Genomic DNA, 23,248 nt, shown 5'->3' with positions numbered 1-23,248 from the left:
AGACAAATTGCTCCTTGTGGTGGTTGTTTGGTTTTGTTTTATTATTTTTTTAAAAATTTTATTTTTATTTTTTTTTGTTTTCTCTTGAAGGCATTCGCAAGAACTGTTGAAGTCTGGAAACTTGAGGAATGAACCCCAAGGGGTTGGCATGTGTGTGGACTGTGGCCCTCACTGGCATCTACCACCTTGCTCAATGCCCCAGCCCACCTCCAGTGACAGCGGGATTGTTGGTCTTTGCCTTTTGAATAAAACCAGTGTTGTTCTCCCCATCGCATTGCTGGTTGCTCCAGTAATGGCCTGTTTTACCTAGCGTTTGCTGTTAAGTACTAACTGACCATCTTAAAAAGAAAATCCAAGTATACAGACACACAGCAGCTTAGTGTCCTTGTCTTATAGGAACCTATCTACTGTTCTCCAAAGACTAAACAAAACAAAAAGGCCAATTTTGGTATGCCAGGTTCAATGGTCCAAATTAATATTTGTAATTTTCATTCTTATATTAACCATCCACTAATAACTTGGTCCCTACTGATTAGATTGTAGGTTTTAGTGTTTGAATTTTAATAATTCTGATTAATGGTAGGGTATTTATTATATCGCTTTGTATGTGCGTTCACTCTTCCATCATGAGATCTCAAAGCACTCTATTAAATAGCACCAAATCTTTGTAAAGTATAGGAATTTTAGCCTATTGAGTTTAAAATATCGGATAAGGGTAGTAATGAGAATGAACAGTTTTCTCAAAGTTCATTTCAGAGCCTTGCACTGATTCTCTGCAATATTTAAACAGTGGAAGAAATTAAGCTCCAGAAAACTTGATTCCCACTTCTAACCACTAAATTATGAATCTCTTTACCTCCCCATTCTGAATTTCAAGTAATCTTTGACAAATTTGTATTTGGGAGTCTTTAAATATGAATAGTGATATCTATATCAATATTTTTAATATGCACTATTAAAAGACACAAATCTACATTTGCAAAGCTTTGATGTGCTTACAAAACCGAACTTTTAAATGAAAGTATGTTTTTAAATCATGTCTGTATCACAGAAAACTATTAAGACTAGTCTCACAAAGATCTGCATGTTCCTGGAGCAATGACTCACATGTCCCTGCAGTGGTGCCCTGGGAGCATCATAGATATCTGATGGAACAGACCTGCTCAGCATCTCACAGGTTGGTTCTCAAACCATTTTCATTGTGTTTCCTCCTTTTTGTGAATTCTGTGGTTTGGTTTGGTTTTTTTTTAAATCTTTGTTCCTGTATATGTGTGTGTGTGTTCTTTATATAAATATTTTTGTGTGATTTTTATGGCACTGCAACTGTGAACTGTGAAGATTACCACCTGGAGAATGTGTGCTAAATTCTCATCAGATCTTCATGGTGGACACTTATCTCTCTGATAATGTTGCCTTTCAAATCCAGACACATCAACTACTGTAGATAGCATTGTACTTTTCAGAAAAGTTACACAGGTCTTTTCCTCCTTTCCCATCACTGCACAGCAAGGTGAGAGCTGGTCATTCACATGTATTTCCTACTTCTAAAGGATTTTCATATTTCAGCCTTGTTAGACAGTTCAAACTGAAACGTTAACACTCTCTTTTCCATTTGGACATTTTGAGACTCTTACTTAGCTAGTTTAAAAATAATAAATTTGTGACCTTTAGTTGACATCATAAGCTTGCATTTTTAAGGCTGTGCTTATATTTTGAGGTTGCTGGCTGGGAAAATCAAGACTAGCTGAACTGATGGTGATTCTGAATGCTTACCTCCTTTTAATGTTTGTTTGTTTTTTCCTCCCTCTTAGGAGTTTTAGTCTAAAGGTGTGTGTTTGAGTTGCGCTCTGACCAGGTTGCTGAAGGCAAAGGTACTGACAGAGAAGCAGAAATGGTTGGAAAAGCAGTATCGGTAGTATCAGTCTCCCTTTCTCTTCTGCCCTAACCACCAACAGCTGGAGAACAGGCAGCAGAAAGGCAAGAGGATCATGTCTCATGGATGTGTGAGTACAGGCTTGAAACTTGGCAGAGTTTTCAGGAGAAAGGTACAGGTTTCTGTTGCCTTTATTTGAATTTCTGTAATTATATGGAATGGAAGTTTTTAAATGCTAGTGCAAACCTTTGTAAAATACATGAATTTTAGTTATTAAGTTTATGTATGGAATAAATGTAGTAATTTATTATTATTATTATTATTATTATTACTACTACTACTACTTTATGACTACTTTTACCAAAGAGGTGAACAATGCAGCTAAGCAGCAACAGGTCTAGAACCTAGGTGAGGGGGACAGGAAAAGTGGAGGGAAGAGAAAGGGATGTTATTAGGTGACCAGGGAGATTTCAAACTTTTCCTCTATGACTTCAGGCCCTGGGAACACTGGATTCTGCCCTTTTCAGCAGAAGTGCCATGCAGGGCAGAAATATATGACAGTATGTTCATTGCAGGTTATGGCTCTAAATAGTGATGGGACAGCGCCCATATCTTTCTGGTCTCTGGTCATATGTGGTTGTATAGTGTTTGCTGTCCTTCAGAAGACAAGAAGTGTCTCACAGCCACCTCTATTTCACCCGCTCTTGCATCTGCTGAAACATCTGGTGGTGGCTAGTGTTGGAGACATGACAGTAGACGTGTTGGGGAGCCAGTCTGGCTCAGGATAAGAGTGTTTATGTTTCTCTGTGCTGCATTGGGAGATCTGAAGTCTTTCATGATCTGACCTTTAGGAAGTTGAAATGCTCAGAGCAGGGTTGTCATTGAGCAAACAGCATTTCCTGCTTAAAACTCGGGGAGACATGTTTTTATTTTGCTTGTATGTTTATAACCAGTGATTAAATATTGAGTGTTTTTAAAACTTTCACCTTAGACCATCAGCTTTTTATTATTAAAAATACCATGCTTTTTTCCTCAGTGGTACACTTTTGTAGAATGCGGTCATGTGGGAATAGTGTTGACTAATAATTATTTACTTGGTTGGACTGGTTAGTTTTCCTTCAAACGAGGTACTTTATTTTAGCAGTGCCATCTTCTCTTAAATAGTTATTTAGAGAAAAACTGCAGAAGATAGCAACTTTGCAGAGGAGGAAAAAAAAAAACCCAACAAAAAACACCAAACCAAAAAAACCAACCACACTCAAGTTGGAAGGGCTTAGAATAAATTATTGCATGTCATTCTGTGGGAAAATCTTCCCGTACGAATGCTGTGTTGTTCACAATGTGAGTGCCAGATCCACTCAGCTCTGTTTTGCACTTCTGTCACCCTTATCACTCATGAGACGATACTCTTCTACTGTAAGTGCTACCCCCAGTGGCATGTATTCATTTATAGGACTTGCATACTTATGCTTAAGTCAGACACCCAAGAGGCACAGGATGAATTGACAGTATAGGCAGATGCTTTCAGCAAAGAAACCAGGATGTTAAAAGAGCTTTAGCGTGGTTATTGTTTTGCCAGGCAAATTCATGTACTTGTCATCAAGGTGTTCGGGAGTATTTCAGCCTCGTTGTACAAGCTGAATACAAGAGCTGTAATCAAGAGTTACATCATTTGGTGAGACAAGACCTTGAGGAATACAGCAAAGGGAAATGTGCATAATTAGAACAGTTCAGTTACAAGGGAAAGGGGCTTTGATAGTGTTAGAAATGCGGCTGAAACACACAGTCTCCATTGCCCTGTCATCAGGCATTAGATGGTAGATGTCAGTGGGCCGGGGAGACCTCACAATCCAGTCAAGGAGTGTGGGGGTCTGTCTTCCAACCTTCCCAACCCTCAGCAGCCCATCTAAGGTGACCATCTGCAAAGCCACAAGCCATCTCCTCTCTGCTGACAAACAGAGATGGAAAAAAAAGGGTCACTAACTAAAAGCTTAATTTGAAGAAAGCAGTTTGTCTTGATGGTTGGTCAAAGAATGTTGAGAAATAACAGCACGACTAATTTTCCCTCCTCCTCAAAATTCCCATAAAGGAAGAGCTTGACATGAAGAGGGGCCAGACGTGATAGCCATGGTGACAGGGAACCCATCATAGGTCGCTGAATGCGTTAGGGCCAATGCACTTCCCATGGTGCTTTCCACACTAGCAGTTTTGCCAGAATCCTTCCTAGAAATTTCACGTGCATGGAGGCGGGGGGGAGTTCTCTAGTGACACACGTTCTGAGTATGCAACATCCAGCCTGCTTTATTTAGATTTTTCACAAAATATTTATCACTGCCATAGTGATAACTAACCTAAAAAAAGGAGGCGACGTTTCAAAGCAATTTGACCTTCTGTAGACCCTATCTGGAGACATCTCTATTCTTACACGTATATTATTGGCAAATGTTTTGAATTTTTGAGTTTGTAGAGGAAAATGTTCAACATCTCCGGGATTCTCGAGCCATGGGAGACTGCTTTCCACCCAACAGTAAGTACGTTACCAGACAATACTTAATTTTTAGGCGTCAAATATGTTGTAACTATCCCTGCGCCTTAGCATGCAGTGAATTAATAAAGTTGCTACTTTTTGTCTTTTCTTTATTCTATTTATTATATGCCAAAGCTGGCAGTTGTGACAGTTAAGTGGGTGATTTCCAAGAAACACCATTCAGTGAGTGCTGGAGGAAGGGTCTTGGGTGCAGCTGTGGAGCTGATGCTCCTCCAGGTCATTAACACCAGCTGGCTTCGCTGGGGTTTGTTTTTTGGGTGAGACTCTAGCTGGAGCTCTACCTCCCAAAGCAAGCGCTGCAGCAGGATTCTGCAAGGGAGCAATTCTGAAAATGACTGATTTAATGATAATGTGAAAGTCATGGTTAGACATATTTTAATTGAGGCTGCTGGCTGAGCGCTGCTGGGTGCTGTGGAACGTGAGCAGCACTATGAATATCAGGAATGCTAATAATGGGGTCCCATTTCTAACTTGGGAACAAGTTTCATTGCGTGCACATAACTTCCATGGGCAGGCATTCCTCTTGTCTTGCTGGATGTGGGGTGTGGCTCTGTGTGAATAACCCTGGTCCTTTAAAAGAGTACTGGAAGACAGTCAAAGAATTGTTTCTTTGCCAATAATCATAGTGTGGGGAGGTGCCAGGCTCAGGTTTTAATCCTGCAAATGACTCCAGTGCAGTGAACGAAGTAAATATAGTGTGCAATTGGAGATCTAGGTCTTTGTTGGTTTTGGGGGGGTTGTTGGTTGCTTGGGTGTTTTTGTTGTTTGTTTGGATTTTTTTGGTCTTTTTTTTTTTTCTTTTTAAAGAGCTTAATTAATTTATCAGTGTTTTCCCTGGAAGTGTTTGACAATTCATAATGTTGCTGGTTAATAAGGCACTAATTGACTCCCAGGTGTTTAGTATGGAGGGTTAAAGCCAATAGTATGGGTCAGAGGAAAAGTATCAAAAGACTGCAAGTATAAGCATCTGCACATTTGATTTTGTTTGCTCCAGATTCCTGGCTATCACTATCTTAGGATACCTAAGAGGGTCGCAGTTGTCATAAGCATGTCTTAAGTGGGTGCTTCAGAATTGTCCTAGGATGGTATTGAGCCAATCTAACAGCTTCCTCGAGTGAAGTATGTGCAGCGGAAGAGGGAGAGAGGGAGGAGGAATGCGTGGTATTCCTCTTCGTCTTTCTGGCACAATTGTCCTGATGGTACTGTTTCAGCTGGTGTAATCAAGAGCAGCCCCTGGCTATGCTGCAGCACGTGAAGCTGCCGTTTTCTGACCCTTATATGGCACACGACTGCGGCGGGACTGGCGGGGTTTGCAGCTCCTTTTCCTCCCTGCTCCCTTCAGCTGCAACGAGCACAAATTTGATGTGTTTAGGAATCTGCTCTTATATTTTAAAACTCCATGCAAATATGGAAATAATAACTTAACTGACATTTGCTTTTGCTTCTGTGTAGTATGTCTTTAATATGATTACTACCCTTAACATTTAAAGGAACTTTGACAGTTATGTAATCCCTTCAACATTTAAGTACAACAGGAATTTATTATTAAGTGCAGTGGCTGGAAATGGAGCACTTTTTTCATTCACACTATAAACAGTTATGTTGTATTAGTAATCCTGCTTGTCAGAGTTTTCACTGTTTAATATTAATCAGTAAGTTTATGAAAGGTGCAACCAAAGGCAGAAATGAACAGTGAAGAAGTAAACCTTGGTTCCATAAAATCAGATGCTATTTAATACTTACATTCACATTTCTTCCAGTGACCATTAGACTAAGGGGAAAGGAAGTGCTGCGTTATGGTAATGGTACCTCTAACTAACTTTTCATAAACATGTATTTAGTTTCTCGCTATGTAAATGCAATAGCAGGTAGTGATAAAAGCCAAGACTTCTGAGAATGTTTTTAGGTTGTTTTGTAAAGAGCATGTTTTTCAGACTGCTGTATGGATTGGGTATGATACAGCCTAGCAAAACACATAATGATCAAATATTACATGACAAAATTAATAGCATCTCCTTTTGGTACTTATCCACTATTAAAATGATGTGCAAATCACTTCACCTGAATATTTCTACCTAATTTGTGAGTTGTTATCTTTGAGCTACATAATTAATTTTTGCATCTTGCAAACTGTGTTGCACTACAGAGTTTTTTTAATCACTTCTGAATATCTAGTACATGTTCATGCAACACCTATAGAGAAGCCAGGTCTTTTGGCTGCAGATGTCATCCTGCAAGATCTTTAGATGATCAAAGTGAAAATGACACCATTGTAACATAAGATGTCTTGAAACAGTGCATAATAAATTACCAAGATTGGTTAATGAACATACATGATTAATGGAATGGAATATAGACATATAATAAAGGTTTTTCTTGTAAGTGTCAGTCATCTTCCATGTTCAAGTGCTTCCAGATATATCCCTTATACACCTAACATAATAGTTGATGTGTATCCGTATGTATATAGTAATATACACTAGAGAAATCAAATTGTGGTGTATGACCTTCCTATGAAACATGCAATTAAATTTTAATAGCATATTTGGCATATTTCTATACCTAGGTTTGTTTCAAGTTAATTTCCCCCCCTTTTTTTTTCTCCCCCCCCCCCCCCCCCAATCCTGCTTGTTATAGTTTTGTTTTGGATTTAAAAAAAAAATTAAAAAAACCTTCATGAACAACATTAGTCTCCGTTAAACTATGTATATCTGTCACTGATCACTTTTAAAGCAATGTGGCATTAGTTTTTAAAATTATCACGTCTAAATTTAGTATTTGCTTATGGTAGGGTCAAAAGTGTCACAAAATGTGCATCACTGCCTCATTATCAATCACTGGGATATTTTTGGAGAAGCCATTTGATTTGCATCGTCGGACCTCCTACCTAGCATCACAGAAGGCTGTGCATCAATAAAATTAACTTTTGTCACTCAAACCAAATTGGGCTGAGGCGCTCTTGCCAGAACAGCTAATGTGCATGCAAGGAGGACGGCTGATCGCGGAAACATTCAAACCTTCTTTGGAAAGGCGGAATAAATTAATTAATCTGCTTCTGGGTGATGTCCCAGAGCTTTCCTTATGTCTCAAATGAAACTCAACAGGAAGGCAATAGATCACACCCACCCACAGCCAGTAAAACGGTAAGGCTGTGATCCAACCAGAGGTGTAGAGTGATGGCAATGGGGTGGACCAGACTTGTGCTTGCACCATCCCAGCATGCAAAGCACTGCTCAGCTGTGCCTCACCTGCAGGAGCCTCGGAGCTGTGATTTAATGTGCAGCCGCTCTTTGCTAAGTTCCCCGTTGCTCTGGAGGAAGTTGCTGCGGCTCTTTGCAGAGCTCGACGTACCTCTCATCTCCTGCCAGCTCTGCAGAGCAGAGCAGTTCCTAGCGGCAGGAGCACCGCCCTCATCGCCTCCTCCCTCGCCTGCTGAGCGGGAGCTGCTCTCCTTCCAACATCTGGAGGTCTGGTCTGCAGCACGGGGTGCCTGGGGTTCACATGCTCCCCTTCTCCCATGGATCCAGTTCCAGCCATGCTGGGAGCCTTTTCCAGTGAAGCCCAGCATGGCTGGTTGTCCTTGCTACCCGCAGGCCACCACAGCAAGGCAATAAAAAGACAAGAACTCATCCCAGCCTTCCTACAATGTCTATGATTTTTTTGCTGGAGGTTGTATTAGCCAATATCAAGGGAGAGGGATGTGTCATGCCTGGCTGTTTCCTGCCTTGCAGCACATCCATGCAAGAGATGAAGTTGATTTTTCTTGGGCCTTTTGGCAAAAGAAATAATTCTGCTAAGTTTTACCGACTCTGATAGAATTTGTGTAGTTTGAAGATAGAAAGTGAGGGTTTTTTCTCGAACATCCACATCTTTTTTTATAAATGTCAGCTCATCATCAGTTATTTTTTTTCCCCACCCTCCTCTCCCAAATTTGTTTCAGGTGCTTTGCATGATACTGTAATTATACATATTATCTGCTAAAGACATGTGCTTGGTACATCCAGTCCTCCTTCCTTCTGTGAAGCCATCAGTAGCCCATTGATATATCCCTCATCCATATTTACTGAAAGATTTTGGTATTCACTGAATTTGTGATGAAGAACAGTAGGAGTTTTGTGCGTTCCTGGGGTTTTTGTTTGTTTGTTTGGGACTTAAGCTGTTCCATGGCTGCAGTTGGCCACAGGAGTCACCTGGTCCTTTTTTTTTCCTCTTTCCTCGCTGGTGGATATAACACAACAAAGCCTGCAAAGAACTGAAGAAACCTCTGAGCTTTTTATCCCCTCAGGAAAAGGTAGCAATTTATGGAGAGACTGCAAAAAAGCAGGATTAGGGGATTTTAGAAAATGTAAGCCTTTTCCTTTTTGGGTTGCGTAGGCCTTTCCTGAGACATCAGTCCTAATGAAAATGTGCTACTGTAGCGTAGATGGATGTAAAGTTTAAACTTAAGTTTGAACAAAGTCAGTACGTGTGCACTCTAATGTGCTTGGGGATGGATGCTGTCAAATCTCTGTCTTAGTCATTTAAATGATTGTTTCAGTATTGTCTGTGGTACAAATATTTAGACTTTGATCTACTTATAAAGCCAGATAGTTCTTGAAAATTTTCATAAGTATTTCCCCATTTCCTGAGCTAAGGAAAGGATTTTTCAAAGCTTAAGTCAGCTTGTTTTATCTCAGATGAAATAATGTGATTTTAGTGTACCTGGTGAGACCACAAAAATATGTGCATTTCAATGTGAGAATACCTGAAATGCTCAGTTTTTGCAAACATTTCTGAAAAGGGAAAATCCAAACAGGATGAAAGAATTTCTTTTAAACCCTTAGGCAAATGGAATATATAGGTTTGCACTGTATTTTTTATAATATTATTCAAATTCTAATTAACAAGTGAGAGTGGCCACATGCAAATTCAAATGGAATTTTATTATATTTTACCAAAGGAATGTTATGGGACATGAAACAAACTGTTATTAAAAATATTAGCAGAACACTAACTGTTATTAACGCTAATTGGCTTCTCTTTGCTCCTATGATAGTGTGGGTGCTTGTATAAGTCGGTTGGAAAGAAATAGATAAATATGTAGGAATTGTACTCTGTTGGGTGAGAAATAGCTTCAAGAGGCTGAGCCGTTTCATGGCAAATCTGGGCCAAAATATTAAGAATAACAACATTTTGTAAAGCAGCTATCATCCTTTCAGTGTTTAAAACAATCAAGCTTCAGTTTGACATTAAAAAAAAAAAATGTTACTTTTTCAATCTTTTTGAAATTTAAAATCAGTTGTTAAATTAACTACAAGAAGAAAAATGGGGTAGTCAATTTATTAAAGGCTTGGAGAGAAAAAAAAAGTATTGAAAAGAAACCTGATTCCTCAAACAATTCTGGTGTCACTAGACTTTTTATTATTAAAAAAACAAACAAACGTTTTATGGAAAAAAAAATCCATTTGGTTTAACCTTCTAAAACTCACTGTTTTATCATAAAGTACACCCCACATATTCATAGCTATTCATTTTAAATGTAAATGCCTTTTCAGTTGGGACTGTCACGCAAGACCAGTTGTTTGAGTTGCATCAGGTGTGGACCTGCACCAGACGGCGGCGGCTGGAGGAGATGCTGGGTGCTGGGAGTTGCTGTAGGTGGTGGGGGGGATGGTGCTGGTACTGGGGGACAGCTCACCACCACAAGGAGACTGAGCTGGGACCATCTGAGTGATGGGGGGAATCCCAGAATATGTGGCTTCTTTCCTTGGATGAAAGAAAGGCTTTTGCAACAGCAGCTCAATTTCCGGACCTGTCAGAGTGGTGTTTTTGTTGATATGTTGAAAAGCATGATTTGGGTCATCATCTTTCCAGTTACCGCTGGCCTCTGACATGCCATGGTCCTGGCATAGGTCGTTATGTCTAATCATGGGGTGTGCTCTACTCTGATGTCAACTTCTAGCCAAGCTTCAAAGCTGATTTAGTGGCATCATCTTGAAACAGATTTTACAGCTGAAAGTCAATAAAATTTGAAAAGCCTAGTGCAGAAGACAATATTAAGTAGTATGAGAGGAAGCTATCAAAGCGTCTCTATAGAAATAGAAAAGCCATCCGATTCTTTAAAAGAAACAACCCTTTCCTTTCCCTTCACTGCTTACCACTTATAAACACAAGATAAGCAATTTCTGATGTTTACATACAATTTTTTTCCTTTAAATTTATTCCTTTGCAACGACTACATAGCTTCTCTGTCCAACAGACAATTGCAGTATCACCTAAATTCTGTTTCTTCCAGGTTAAAAATATTGGTAGGTACCAATTCAGGGCATGTTTATTCAAAGGTTAGAAAGTACACAGAACTGGTGTCTAGTGTAGACTTTATTTTAGGAGCAAACATAAACACGAAGAAACTATAATCCTGGTGTAATGTAGGAATCTAATTAAGACTAATGAGGCAACATTAAATTTAATGTATGATGCATTTTATATGCCTTACCATTAGAGCTGCAGCAAGCTGTTCATCAGAGCATCGAACTTTGGTGAATAAGCCCCTCAAGGCATTGTTAAACAACCTGGGCTCAGACCTTCTCCTGCCTGTTAGGTTGTGTTGGGCTGGCAAAGATCTAGATATAAATGGAAATTTGGCGGGGAGGTGGAGAGGGAAAAAAAGGGGGAGGGCACAAGAAGTTGTGACCATCTTTGAAGGGCTCTGAGAGCTGATAAAAGGGAAGAGAAACATGTGGCTGAGACGGACCCTCAAGGAGGTACCAGGCAGGGCCAGAGGGGAGGTGGGCGAGGGGCAATGCGTGAACTACTGTTTCAGAGGCACCCATAGCAATGGGAATGTAAAAAGGCTGGGGTTTAAGTGACACAGCAGATCAAGAATAATAATCATGGTGGTCATCACTTAAGAACTTATTAATGATAAGGTTTGTTGTAGATTTTTTCTTTTTTTTTTTAATTCACTGACTTTGGTAATTTTCTTACTTGTATTTAACTACGCAGAAAAATATAGCTCCAGGTTTAGATTTTACTCTCCAAATTCCTTCCCTTCAGTACAAAAGAAGATTCTTTCCATAATACAAACAAAACTTTTAACAATGATTTATCAAACAGCATTTCATAGACTGTTGAAGAAGCAGATGCTCAGTATATAGTCATGGTGCATGAGCAGTGGCTTTGCAGGGTAGTTCTTGAAGGTGAGGGATTTGGATGGCTCTGGGATAAACCAAGGGCCACTGTTGGCCTGAAAGGGCAGGGAAAAATACACGGTGCCATGAGGTTAAAGACTGGTTGAAGAAAGGCTGGCTCCTAAGGAATGGAGAGGTTTTTGGAGGAACATATAATGGGTTGAATTCATGGATTGACCACATGAACTGACTCTATGGCGGTCAGAGCGCATGGGTTGGGAGTGCAGACTGAGCTGCAGCTTGGACAAATTCATGGGCTCTGGTGTCGGTGATTGCCAGCTGGTGTCGGTGATTGCCAGCTGCTGTCAGATGGGGCCAAGCATGCGAAGAGGAGGAGGTAAGGACGAGTCAGTGGGGGTGGGGAGGGTTGGTGTCAAAGGGCACTTCAACCCTGCTGCTCTGAAAGCTGAGTTTTAGCCTACTACATCCTGAAAATTCATTCCAGTTTATATTATTGCATGTGTTAGTGATGGCTTGAGTGTATGAGACTTTGAAGTATTTCATCTACACATGAAATTGGATTTTTTTTTTTTTTTTCCTGTGGAATATAGCCATGGAAACCTGTAGTCTGTGCTGGAAAATAAATGACTGGAGAAGTTCCTTGGTGACTAACTTGCTACAAGACGTTACTATAAGTGCAAACATGAAGTTATACTTTTAACAACAAACAAATGCCATGTGCTAGTTTTGCATTAGAGATTCAGCAGTAAAGGTGGCCCGAGGCAGAAGGTACTGTCAGGATGGCTGGCAATGGTGTGGTGGGAAAACTGAAGGTACATATTGCACAGGTTTGGGCTGGGGGAATGAGTTATTCCTTGCAGGCACATCAGAGAGCACCATGAAAGCTCAGCTGGGGGCAGAAAGGAAAACAATGCCGCCGGAGGGGTTTCGGCGGGGTGGGAAGGAGCGATGCGGTGAGCGACATGTTCACAAGTGTTTCGGTATTGACCTAACTCAGCTGCCATTGAAGTGTGTGTGTGGGGGACAACTTCAATGCAAGCAGATGTAGGCTGATGCTGAGAGTTTTTACAGTCCCCTGGTGTGTGTGTAACATGCTGGGACCACCCGATCGTACCTAACCCGTGCTGCCAGAGACACGGAGAGAAAAAGCACATGTCAGGGGGGTCGCTTTCCTGCTCTAACCTGCTCTGCTCTTTTCTTTCCCTAAGGGCTTGCCTCTCTGCATCTACCTGGACAAACTTGAATGCGTGCTTATGCTGTTGGCATTTGCTCTCTGTTCAATGCTGAGCAGAAGATAGATGGAGGATGCATTTTAACTGGGAGCTGTGAAGGTTTATGAAAGCAGACAGCTGCTGTGAACCCTCCATTCCTCATCCTCTCATGCACCATGCTCATCTCTTCATAGAAAAATCCAGGAGCAAACTGTAGAAAGTGTGGATTTACAGCAGTAAATGAAGTGAGTTCATGAATTTATTTTCATTTTACTTTCCCTTTTCTAACTTCCTTCTTCAGTGTTTCAGCTGGAGAAGGGTTTTGTTAATGCCAAACCATGCCTTTCTTGTGCCTGAGCTAGAAGCATGTGTGCTTTTCCTAGAGTGTGTGTGGGTCATAGTTTTTCCCTGTAGGATTTCACTTTTTCTTTGAGGATGTGTCATGCTTTTTGCTCAGCTTTTGCTAGCTGGATGGTCTTTTCTGGGGCTTTTATCTTTGGGTCCTGTAGACTGTGGTGCTGGGATGTCCTCCCAGCTCTGGCTCACCAGCATGCTGACTTGCACACTGGTGCACAGGGCAGCGTGTGCCCCACTAGGGTTTGTAATGCACAGACTCAAGCAGACATTGCAACCAAAGCTAACTTGGCTAAAGGCACTTGCAAGGCTGCTAAAACCCCATCATTTGGTGTTCAACCTTACTCTAGGGAGAGTGCAACAGATAATTCTACTTGCCTTTCCTGGTCATGTATGAGTGTTGTTTGTATTTAGGTTGAATTCCTTTAAGGAGCTAAGCATCCCTTTTTTTCTCAGGATGCTGCTGCAAATGGCTTTTCCTTTAGAAATGGATTTCCAACCTCCTTTGCAGCCAGCTCCCTTCTGCTCTCCCTCTGAAACATGGCATTACCGCAGCTTGGGATTTCTGTTTAGGATGTTAGCACAAACAAACAAGGATGGCATAAATGTCAGAATAAAACCAAAGCATTTGATCTGATAGAAAACCACCCAGATGAGTCTTGAATAAGAATCATAGATTGCATGTGGACCTGGTGGCTGTCAGAAGCCCTTTGTTACGTGCACTGCCCATGTGGCTGCTGTGCAGTGGGAACGGCTAACTGGGGCAGTGCTCTTCCTGCTGGGGTGTGGGTTGTGTTCTCAAAATCCATTTGGCTGTTGCTTGTTTCCTCATCACAAGTAGTCGAGGTGGTTTTTACATAAGTAGCCCTCTGAATGAGGGAAATAGGTGATTCTTGTCCAAAAGTGTGGCAGGGCTTTATACCCTTCAACCGCTGTGGCTGTGCTCAGCTTCTGTAGGCACTGAGCTGGCAGAGCTAAGGGTTAGCTTTTATCTGCTCCCTTTAACCTCCTCCCTCCTTAGGGAGCCTTGCTTTTAAAAAAGTAAATCGCAAGCGATGATCTGGCAGAGACTGATACTTCCCACCTCTTCAATAGGTAAATTGCCCTTTTAGAAGAGTGATCTGTGCTCCTGTCCTCATTTTTCATATCTCACTTAAAAAAAAAAAAAAAAAGAAAAAAAGGAAAAAAAAAAAAGAAAAGAAAAAAATAATCTTGCAGGGACTTTGACTTAAGGAAAGACACTTTAGAGTCTTTTCCTAATATCATTCTGAAGTTAAAAAACAATTTGACTTCAAGGGAGATAGGGCACAATTTTTTAAAAACTTAATAGGATTAGTCATGGGAACTATTTTTAGCAAAAGTTCAACTTTATCCATGTATTTTAATGTGGGAAAAGTGTGTCCTTTTCCCTCTGCTAATGTTTGATGTATTCCAGCCCTCCTGCGAGTGTGTTTGAGTATCTTAGGGGCTCTGGAGTGGAGGAGAACTTCCTCTCGGATTCTCTCTGTTTTCTTTCGTGAAAATGACATTCCTAAGCTGTTTCACTTTCTGACAGGAAATGGAACCTTGCCAAAAATGATTAAAGTCCAAGAAAGCATAACAGTTCCAAAGCTGCAGCAGTTCTTTAGGAGTCCCGAGTTTGACATTGTGTCAAACAAATGTGAAATATTGTTTAATAAATTTGAATAATACAGGGAAAGGGAAAAATGGTTCTTGGCTTCTAATGCTGGTGCTCTTTATTGAGTCTGTAAAGGACTGCCTAGCTCTAATAAATTGAAATATATACATAAATATACTTGTGCATGGATAACTGTTTAATATTGTAATATATAATGAACAGCACACATGCACCCCCCACATGCAGACATTGATTTATACATATGTACCACCATATATTTATATATATATGTATATTGATATGTGCGTGTAGACCCACTCACAGGTTTGTATATGTTTATATGTGAAATTACCATTTTCAGGCAACTCCTGTGCCTGCTTCATATAAGAAATACCACAAGTATTATTTATAAGGTGCGACGTGACATTATGACTTTATAAAAATACTAATCTAATGCTAGATAATATACAATTTGTTAACAGTTTCTCAATGGTTTTGAATTCAGTGTTTGTTTAAAGGCTGTATTGTGCAGTCCTTACTCATGCTGAGCAACACCTTATCGTATAATTCCAGCATTATCGGAAGGGCTGTGTGAGGCTCACTAAAGCACTGAGAATTACACTGCACCCAACAGCCTGGCGCTGCCATGTCTTCACATCTAACAGCTCCTCCTGCCAGAAGGGTTACCAGCCGCTGGAAGTCTGACAGTACTCAATAATAGGTTATTGACACAAGGGCTCTATCAAAACAAGCCGGACTTCTAAGAAGTTCCTGTGCTGCCAAACCCAAGCATGAAGAAATCCTGTCAGTCTCCTCAGATTACTTCTCAGACCCCCCAAAAACCCAAACCCCCTCCGCATTTGCAAGTTGGTTTCCAGTTTCTTTTGGATTTTGATTGTACCAGGTTCACTGAAATCACATTTTCAAGTTGCTTTCTGACCACTAGGCCAGCAACTTCTTCTTTTTCTTCTCGATTTTAATAGGAAGGCTGAGTTACATCATCACCAGACTCCAGGAGCTCTGAATTTAAAAATTATTCTAATGACTCAAGGCTCAATAAAATCAGGACAGTTGGCAACTTTGCTAGAAAACATGAAAAGTTGCTTTGTTGGTTCTTGCAAGAAAACTCCACATGTTTCCCCTCCATCAGATACATTGCTTCTCCTCCAAAATATATCAAATATTCAAGAACCTATAAAAAATAAAAATATTCCACTGACATGGTCTTAAAGAGAAGACATTCTTTAAGCGAGATGCATTTCAAAGGAAGGGTTACTATTTTTCATTCCTTGTACGGGACCCTAGTGTTATTTGTTTAAAGGCAGTCACCTTTATCAGTTTTCTAATGGCATCTGAGATTTCACATCCATAAAGTTGAACCTGGACCGTTCGGACCGTCATTCAACAAGGACAGCGATTCACGGCTACTTTTCAGACAAGCTAAATTGATCAGACAAGTCAGTCAATGTCATTGAGCACTATTTGTCACTTCATAAGCAGCTACAATCTGCTGTTCTATAAATGCAGAAGGACCGTCGAATAAATCACATCAACCAGTGGGAGTAGATAGTATCCCTTCATCCATAATTGGTGCGGTCCTCTCCTGTCACATTCGTTCATTCCCTGCGATTCCGGCGCGGATTGACACTGACAAAGAAAGAGCAGCCGCTGTCAAAGGCACTGGAGTCTGTCTGCTACTCGGCTCTCCCTGCTAATAGATATCTATCATAATATTGCATTAACATCACAAAAAATCAGACTTATAACTCCACTATCTGGGTATATCGATGACATATGTGGGGGTCTCTCCTAGGTTACGGGGAAAGCTGATTGATGCAAAAGGAAAGCTTCTGATTAAAACCACTTACCAAATCCATCAGCGGTAGGAATATTTACTGCTGTGCGTGCTGCTGCTAATTTCATGGGCAAAAAAAACAAAAATCAGAAGAAAAAAAGAAAAAAAAGAGGGGAATGCAATGACTTGTTGTAAATAGCTCTTCTGGAAATTTGTTAATTGTTATTCTTTGCTGCTACGGGGATACTTTATTGACTTTATCCCTATGAAGTGAGTGTTTGGTTATATAGTTACTAAAATAATTAAGTGGAACGCTTTGAAAAAATATTAATGACTGTTTAACACAGAAAAAAGCACCCCCCCAGCTCTTATTTGGCACCAGGTTTGGCAAAAAAGTGTTTCCTGAGTGAACAAATGAAATTAGCATTGAGTATTTATTGCAAAGTTGTGCCAGGCTACAAACTTTTTTCCTGAAGAAATGCTGGACAGTTTCTACCAGGAATATGTTAGATTAATCAGGTTGCTTGGCCCTGGAGAGAAATCACAGTGGAATACCCAAACTGCTGTGTAGTCACATGTAAATCTCTCTGACAACCTGGAGGCATGGATCATTTGTTCAGTGTTGAGTTCCAACAACATGCTCGTGGAGGAAAATACCTTGTTTGCTTATAATAAGATTGTGGCTGAATATTAGTTGCTGAGAACAGGAGCACTGGGATCTTGGGTCTCCAGGATGAAGATCTGGATCCTTTCTCTTTGTTTTTGGGGAGAAAAAGTCTTAAGTCAGTTTGTTTATGTGTAAACAAAGCTTCCCATTGCCCGTCCTGTGGGAAAGTAGTGAAATGTTTGCTTTTTAAAGGTGCTCTGTGTAAATGTCATGTTCCTGGCTGGAGTCTTTGCTGGGCCCAAAGGCAAAGCATAATATCAAACAATTTTTACAGTTTTTAGTCTGGGATGTCTTTTGACCTGAGTGCACAGATGATGAGCAATTTTCCTTTCTGTGTTGGCTCCTTCACCTCCTGGTGCATAAGAAGTTGTCCTGAAAGCATGCCAGAAACCTAATAGGTTAGCAGTAGAAATGATTTTATCTATGAAAGACTTAATTTTGTTAATATTCATATAAATCCCGCTATAAATACAGCCAGTGTTCAAAAGAAAGTGCAAAGCAGGAGATCATAAAAGTATTCCTTGCTAAATACAAGACTTTGACATGTTTTTAAATGAATGTAATAGAAATATTAGACCTAAAACTAAAATGTGGGAAAAATCAGCGTGCAGTGGGGAACTGAACGGCGTCCAGAGGAGGCAGCTTACATAGAGGCACACTCATTGTCAACATCTGATACTGAAAAGGTCAATAGTTAATTAAATAATCCATCACCTTAGGATAGAGAGCAGTCCTCACTTCTGACAATCAATGACAGAAATATTAAAAGGTCAGAAAATGAGTTACTATGTATTGTGTTTTCTTACTGTGCATTATAAAGATGTGACTTGGTGTGAGCGGCACAGGCATGAAGACAGGTGGGAAGAAATATTAGCTGTTGCCCAAATATTTTCTTAAATGCTCTTTTACCAGCCTTCTGCATGCATGGGATTCTGAAATGGATCTTGGAGATGTAGTAAACTTTTAGAATGCCAATTTAAGACTGCATCAGAGAATTTATAACACCCTTTGTTTAACAGTTAGGGTGTTTTGGGGAGGATCTTTCTCGTGTTGCTTGAGGTTATACTTGAATAAACGGAGGTAGTGTCCCGATATTCCGGTTTTGTTTAGATAGGGGTAGAGTTGCTTTAGGAGCTCGAGAGGCAGTTTTCTCTGCCTGTGTTTTGTAGGCTCAATGAGAATGTGTTTAGCGGAGTAAATGGAGCTCACCCGCTGGCTCCAGTGTCTGCCCTGCACACAGGCTGCTGCTTGCGCTGTACTGCCAATGTGCAGCATGCACCTGGTTCCAGGTTTATTCTGATAAATAATTGCATTACTTAATGTAGGGTCGTGCTTGGGACACTGAGTGTTTATGTGTACTTGAAGTTAAATACAATAATGGTGTGGCCACAAATAGTTTTTGCTTTGCTGCCTGTTATAGGCTCTCCTTTTGCAGAAATGTTTCCCTCCCTGGTTGCAGGGCTATTCCTGTGCTGGGTTTGTCACACGATGAACATCAGCGACTCGGTGCTCTTTTCCATTCCTTTCTCAAGACAGTTGATTTTTTTTTTTTCATTTTCTGAATGGCAATTGTGCTTTACATCTGGGGGGAAACCACTGGCTCCTGGTTCTGTGCCCACCGCAGCTGTAGATGGCTTCTTTGAGCGCTGCCTCCAGCAGCCCCGCTGCCCTTGCTGTGCTTGCCCTGCTCCATGCACATGCCTCTGTGTGTGCCTGCAGAGCTGGGAGGGACCCTCCTGCCTAAGGGAAGGGCTATAAACGCGCCATGACAGGGGTCTGCTTCCCTCTTCTCATTACTATACAGCGTGGAGCCGATGCATATTTATTAATACTCTCTCTGTTTATAAATTTTCTATATTTTATTTTCCTGGTATGTAGCTTTTACCCTGAGAGTATGAAAGTCACAGTGCTGAATTCTGGCAAGTGTTATATGACTATTTTATCTCTCACTATAAAGCGTTTTGAAAGACTTTCTCTGAGAGGCAATATAAAAATAAATTGAATTGAACTATGGCTTCACCTTCCCACTTTTTTAGTGCAGAAACCTTTAGAGCAAAAACCACAATATAACGACAAAGGAGGAGATTAAGACTGTGTCATGAAAGAGGTGACGCTGGATGACAGGTCCGACCCTGTGTGAGCAGTTTGGGTTTGCAATCGGCTGTGTATTAATTAGATTTTAAGTATGTTCACAACTGGGAGAAAGCCTGTTTGTATTTTTAGTGGGAAGGTTAAAGCTGTGAGAAAGGTATTAGATATTATCTGCTGTGGTGTATTTATATATACAAAGGTCTACCTGATGGTTGTGCAAACATCTGTTCTGTTCTTACCCAACACTGCACGGTTCATTAAAACTTACCCTGTTGGCCTCTGAAAGGCCAGTTCTGGAAGCACATAATCTTACTTACAGAGTCCACAATGGCAATAATCTGTCTTTTAAAGAAAATAGTCTTAGCTTAGGGTAATGAGTTTTTTGGTGGGTGTCCACCTCCCCCACCCCCCAAAATATGATTTTATGTTTTACAATGCAGGCTCAATAAATTACATTAATAAATGACTCCTGGTTCATGAGAAGTGCTGTATTTTGACAATATCAGCCAACCTTTCCATTTGTTTAAGCATGAAAAGTGGGGAGCCAAAATAAAGCTGTTACAGAAGAAATCTCAAGAACGTTTATGAAACTCTGCTCTAGCTTCATTTATTAGGAGTTGAAGCATAGTCTTAATTTGTCATGCAGAATTCCAGGGGAGTGAGTAATTTCTAGAGCTTCTCTAAATGCCAGGACTTAATATTTTTCTGTAGCAATTTGTTTGTAAACATGGAGTAAATTGTATAGGTTGCAATGTGACAAAAAGGTTTCTAGGATTTGTCATCTTCTGCTAGCAGCTGTTGAGTTTATTTTATAGCATCTCATGGGGTTTTTCAGATAAACGCATTGTTGATGGCAAGCAAAAGCACCCTGATGTTCTCTGATGGTGGGCACACACAAAGTTTAGCTGCAGTAAGCTGTTTGTAAGCATTGGGGATTTGGGATTTGATCTCCAGTGGATCAGCTCCCCTGGGTTGCTGCAGTTCCCACCAGGGTGTCCATGTGTCACCTTCAGAGGAACCCACACTGAACAGGAGGCAAACTCTAGGCAAGATGTTAATCTCCCTTCTGGTAAGGATGCTTCCAGCGTAATTTTTCTGATGTGAAGAAAGGAAGCACGGCTTCCCAAGGAGGATTTTTAAGAGAATGGAGTTCATTAATTTTACTTGCCAAGTTTGTTAGCATTGCAGGAACCCAGGATATTTGTTCCCACTCTCCCACCCCTCTTTCTTATCTTGTGACATACTGTATTAGTGGGATTTGGTCTTTTATGTAGTGGTCTGAGGCTATGTTTATGTTAGAGAGCAGTGGAGCAGTAGGGATGGAGCTGAGGAGGAGAGCAGCTGATGCTGAGGACCTCAAATCTACCCTGTTTATGTTTTAGGGTTAGCCTTGGACTGAGGCCAGTATGGTCCCATGGACTTGGCCCCCTGTTAGCGATCAGATTGCCCTGGTGTGCACCTGCATTTTAGTGTCCTTCAAAAGGCACCCAGTGCATGGTTTCCAGAAAGCTCTTCACAGCGGCTCCTGGTGTGGTGAGTAGAAGGGACTGGAAGGTATCTTTCAGAAGTTCATTCTGGACTGAAGCAAATACGCTTGCAGAAACACACACTTGAATGTTAAACAGTGTTTTGTGCCACAGCATGATGAATCATGTTCTATGAACTCTTCAAAATTTATCATTTCTAGCACGTTTGCTGAAGATCTCTCCCACGCTTCCATGCCCTAATTCACTCTTTACGTAGTAGGCAGGTGAACATCTCCGTGAGTGCCACTAGTGTTGTCACTGCATCCCTAGGCTCAACGCTGAGCACACCAGCAATCCTGGAAAGCAACGTCAATGCACAGGGACTGTGTTTGTGGCATGTATTGCCTTGGGCGGGACGTGAGCCTGCCTCCCCTAGACCTGTGCGCTCTCATATCCTTTCAGAGATTTTGTCATGGCTTTGACTAACACGGCAGCAGCTACTTGCCTGAACCAGTACATCAGTTCTCATGGTCTTCTGCTCCCCAGATCGATTACACCATGTCAGACAAACACAGCAGAAGTCATCGTCTAAGGGGAAAACCCACTCATTTCTCACTGCATTCCCAACCACTTCAGAACCTCTGCCAGCACATGTTAACTCTGATAACATTTTAAGATACTTCTTTAATGAAATAGAGGCCTTGCAAGCAAGGCCACATTATCTGAAGTTTTCCCATCCCTCATTTAAATCCAACATAATTAGTACAACTACAGACTGTTGTTATACATGCTGAAGTATAATGGCTGCTATTATAGCAGCTTGCAGGAGCAGAGATATATGATATTGAATGATATGTCAAGGAAAAATAAACATGTTTCATTTCTTCATTAGATAATGTTTATTTATAGCACAATATATATCTACCTCCACTGTACCATTAAAGTTTTGACTGCTTTTTAACTATAAAATTTGATATTGTTGTGGCAGCTGCACTACTCAAATGATTGCTATAGTACAGCTGTTATCAAAGAGTAAGATTTATAGCTACACTACATGGTGTAAAGATATGTGCATATTTACTTTGTGTTTTACTACTTGTGTCCTATATTTTAATGACACAAGGTGAGATGAAATAGTGAAATAATAAACTCTTTTGCTGCTGCAAAAGCAAATAGCACAATTTGTTTAAAGTTTGGTGTTTAACTTTCTATTGTGCCAACAATAAAAAGCATTCTTTGCTCTGCTCTTTTGCTTTACTTCAATATAGTTTACAAGTTAGTAGTAATCTTAGAAGGTTTTTTTGTTTTGTTTTGTTCTGTTTTTACTTTTCAGAGAGGTGCTCTGGAACTGAGGTGAGAACCACAAGCTTGATGAAACATGCCAAGCTGTGTTATAATTCAGGTAAAGATCAGTATTTTAACCCTTGGTTAGATTGTTAGAGCACAATGAGGGACAACTTCCCACAACTTGCTTTTCTGGGAGAATTATTAGATGAGCGTGTGAAAAGGACACCAATATCCACTTTCATGAGGCTGCTGTTCCACATGGCCAGATTGCAACAGCTGCCTGAGCCCTACACCAGGTATGAGAAGGACGCTCGGAAGATCTCTGGGTAAAGGGAAGGGATGACAACGTCTGTTGAGATCAATGGCCAGATCCTGACCACCAGTACAAACTCATTTATAGCCACTGCTAGGCTCTCTTGCTGAAACTTTGAGCTGACTCATGGGGCTGGTCCTCACAGGATGAAAGGTTTATAACCATAGCACAAAGCATTTGCAGGGAGGTACCTTTGGTTGCTGTTTAAATTTTGTTGATGACTAATGTCTTTTTATATATCCTTCCTATGGTCCACTAACTGGATCTCACTCAACAAGGACTCTCTATCCAAAGGGCCTGCAAGCAGAATTAGGTTATTTCACAAAAGCTGAGGAATTTCAGCAGAAATAAAGTGACTTGGGTTGAGAGAAACATATAGTCCTTTGTATAAGATGAGAATTTTAAACTCAAGCGTTCTCTGAAACTTCACAACCAGAAGGAAACAAAAGGCAAAATTACACTACAGAGGAATGGTGGGTGATAGACTTCACATTCTTAATTACTTTCTGTGGTGTGCTTCGGCTACCTTTTCTTGGTCCATGCTGAGTCCAGCCATGTCCGTGGCAAATTCAACCATGTTGAACTAGTTGTGAGTGGGGGAAGAAGGGGCACCAGCTGCCTCTTAAAATAACCCAGTAAAGTGATATTCCTTGATGTTGGTTTACTTTCACTTGAGTCAAATCACACGTTGCGTTTCCTACCAAACCGTTCTCTGTGTTACATCTATTGCATTTATTTTTTTGTTGCACTTCTTGTTTTGTTTGAAACAGTAAAACATTAACTACTGTAACTTATCTGCTCTCCCTTGAGCATACTTCTGCCTGTTGCCTTGAATTTTTCCTATGCCTATACCATGTACGCATGCCTTTCCATTGTATTTTTAAAATATTTGAAT

The 23,248-nt window shown here is 40.6% G+C and overlaps 1 long non-coding RNA gene across 1 annotated transcript in view; it reads left to right on the top strand.

Moving 5' to 3' along the window:
- Nucleotides 1–23,248, top strand: part of LOC119152574 — a 62,267-nt gene that overhangs the window by 38,243 nt on the left and 776 nt on the right. Inside the window, exons 7-11 of the long non-coding RNA XR_005105810.1 lie at nucleotides 91–289; nucleotides 1,052–1,177; nucleotides 1,812–2,003; nucleotides 20,670–20,820; nucleotides 22,087–22,155. This is a non-coding gene — a long non-coding RNA (uncharacterized LOC119152574). The remainder of the gene's footprint in view (nucleotides 1–90; nucleotides 290–1,051; nucleotides 1,178–1,811; nucleotides 2,004–20,669; nucleotides 20,821–22,086; nucleotides 22,156–23,248) is intronic.

This window comes from Falco rusticolus, chromosome 8 (genome assembly GCF_015220075.1).
Source record: "Falco rusticolus isolate bFalRus1 chromosome 8, bFalRus1.pri, whole genome shotgun sequence".
NCBI classification, from domain to species: Eukaryota; Metazoa; Chordata; class Aves; order Falconiformes; family Falconidae; genus Falco; species Falco rusticolus.
This window is presented reverse-complemented; position numbering and strand designations above follow the sequence as displayed.